Source organism: Habropoda laboriosa, unplaced genomic scaffold (assembly GCF_001263275.1).
Source record: "Habropoda laboriosa isolate 0110345459 unplaced genomic scaffold, ASM126327v1 scaffold133, whole genome shotgun sequence".
NCBI classification, from domain to species: Eukaryota; Metazoa; Arthropoda; class Insecta; order Hymenoptera; family Apidae; genus Habropoda; species Habropoda laboriosa.
In genome coordinates, this window is record NW_017100237.1 from 273,312 (window position 1) to 276,426 (window position 3,115).

Here is a 3,115-nt window from a genome sequence, read left to right on the forward strand (position 1 = left end):
TTCATTTTTGAATTATTAACGAAAAACACTGGCCAATCGGAGCGCGCGTTCAGGGACGGAGAACAGAGGCTCACCCGCGCGCGATCGAACAAATGCGTACGCGTCACTTCTCGGTTATCAATCGTTGTTAAAAAATTTGACTTTGCACCGCTAGTTTTATAAGGCTTAGAGAAATGGGTTTTTGCCGTCATTCCGACATTTGTATAAATTTTTGAAAAAACTGCAATTAGTCGAAATCGTGAAGAAAATAACGAAGGCCTGAAAATAGCCTCTGTTCTTCGTCCCTGAGCGCGGGCTCTACGCGCGCTGTAATTGGCCAGTGTTTTTCGTTAATAATTCAAAGTCCCTGAGCGCGGGCTCTACGCGCGCTGTAATTGGCCAGTGGTTTTCGTTAATAATTCAAAAATAAAGCTTCAAACAACATTTTGGTAAAGGAAAAAGTTGTTCAGAGTCACCCCAGCAACTCCCCATTTCCGGGTGTTCGAGGAGTTACGGGACACCCTGTATATATATTTATATTGATCTGTCCTCAGTATGTTGATCATTTTTGCTGTTACTATTACACAGTCACATACTCATTTCTCCTTATAATCCAACATAACGTTAATCAATATCTTGTTTTCATTTAAATAGTATAAAAATAAGCTTCGTTATTCATTTGGTAACGCCTCCCGCTGCAACTATTAGGAAAAACTGAAAGAAGTTATGCAAAGAGGATATGAACAGTGGACGCGTGGCAACAAAAAACATCAACCTCCGTGAAAATTTGAATACACCGCAAGAGGTATTTTGACGGGGCAACTCGCTGTGTATGAATATGCACATCTGCGGCCAAAGTGTTTTACAATTAATATTTTTGCGCCAGCTTTCGGGCCAGCGAGAACTCCGGGAGAATGAAGCTGGAATTGAGTTTCCTTTTTGGACGGTTTTTATTTTCGCGCAACGCGCGTCTCCAGGCTCTTTTTCCGTGAACGCTATTTTAACAATTCGTACGTTTCCTGTGTGGAACAAGGAACAAAATGAACAATGGCAAATGAAGAAATTTCGTCCTTCCTCGTTAGAAAGCCCTGTGTGTTGCTTACTGAAATATTGTACAATCGATTAAACAAATAATCACACCAATAACATTCAGTATTAAAAGATTCGTTACGCTTCGATCAATTTACGAATGATATAAAAAAAAGAATATCTACAACTTTCTAGAAAACCATGTTCATGGAAAATATAATTATTTTTTCGAAATGTATAAAAAATATGTAAACTCGTATCCCTTAGGAAAGGTATAAGCATGCATTAAAAATTTTGCAGCAAGAAGGAGGCAGCCCAAATATATTAACTTTTGGAAAACTAGTAAAAACAGTGTTAATAAAATATTTTTTGACATATATTCAAAGTATTTTACCTACTTAAAATCTGTATACTAACACAGCATTTAGCCTTACTATTGAGCAAAAGTATTTTGTCTCTACGGCAGGGTGCATTTTCCAAATTTAGGACGTATAAAATTGTATAAAAATCTACTTCTCTCGGATAAATGATTACATTGAACACCATTATTATGTTATAAAAGTACGTACTAGTATATGGAAACAATTTTAGAAAAAATGTAGCGAAGACGAAAATTATAGCTGCTCCTTTCTTTCACCAAATCCAAATAGAGTGTAGGTCTGAATGTAAATGTAACTAGAGATAAATAGAGATAAATATAACTAAATGCAACTGGAGAATGAATTATAAGATCTGCTTGCTGCTTGCACCAATGCATTCCAAATTTCTTTTTTTTACATTTCTATAACTCAATTTCAGCAAATTATGAAGCTGCCGCCTTTTTGCAGCAAAGTCTTCAATTAGGACCGACAATTTTCTTATCTGCAAACGAACACGTCGAAAGATATTCCAGTGAAAACATACGAAAATTCCCTGCCGCGGAAGCAGCAAAAAGATAATACATCTAGGTCATAAACCCAACGTAGCTGCGCTTGTTGCGTAGCACCCGATGATAAAATCACAATATTAAACGTATCGTTTCCTTCGAAGATTTAAAAATATCATTTTCACTATGCTTTGCCGTAAAACTGAGACAAACGTTTCTACGGTGTGTTCTTCTGTTCGCTTTAAGCCGCGCTTGCGAGTCAATGGGTCAATCGAGTGATCGTGTAACTTCATCCGCAACGGTGCACGCGTTAGGAACGCGTGGCGTACGCCTTCCACGTCGAGCGCATACGTTGCACCCGGCTGCGGATGTGCATTCATCGCATGCATTATTGCCGCGTGGGTGGGGTCTGGCTGACATGACTATGAATAGAGGGCAAGTTTAAGGCTACGATGGAGTGCGTGTATGCGCGTGATGCGCGCCGCCGGGACGCCTTGACAGATTTACGCGCAAACGCTCCCTTGATACTTAGCGGTGAATGTGTAGGCAACGCGGGTACTTATGCGGTTTCCCATGAACTTTGCATAAAGACGATTTTCAATATCGTCTGTAAGAACGACTCTTTTGGATTTAGGCCATTTTCGTGTAGAAACAACTTTGCTGCTTTTGGTTTCAAAGTCTACAAAATAACTTCAAACTGAAATATCTTCTCGCTATTTAACACTAAACGTATCACGCCCGGTTTTAAAATTTGATTTAAAACCATGCATCTGTTTTTTTCCCGTTCTTGTTAAAAATAAAAATGTAAATATGTAATTCTAAAGATTATTTTCTGCGTTGTTTCCTATATTCAATTAACAATCACCTGTATTCCATTCGGAAAAATATGATTATTTCATACCCGGTCATTTGACCGCCTACAGTAAGAATAGGTACACATAAAGTGTCGGTATGTTTAGTGTTAAGTCGTTTATAACTGTTAAGAGCGTTCAAAGTTTGCGCTTAATTACCTGAATGCGTGCGCTCGAAACTGGGCGTCTTTTGTTTTCGCATTCTACATAGTGGTCTCCGTGTGTCTTGGGTGTCTACCGGTATGTGCCACGTATTCTCATAGTTAAATATATTTTATCGTTCACATAACCCTGAAACATTGTTGGATACACCTCCAATCCCATCATCGGACTAATATGTTCAACAATAACGTTTACATTTACTTTTTTAAAATAGCGTGTTGTTTATGAT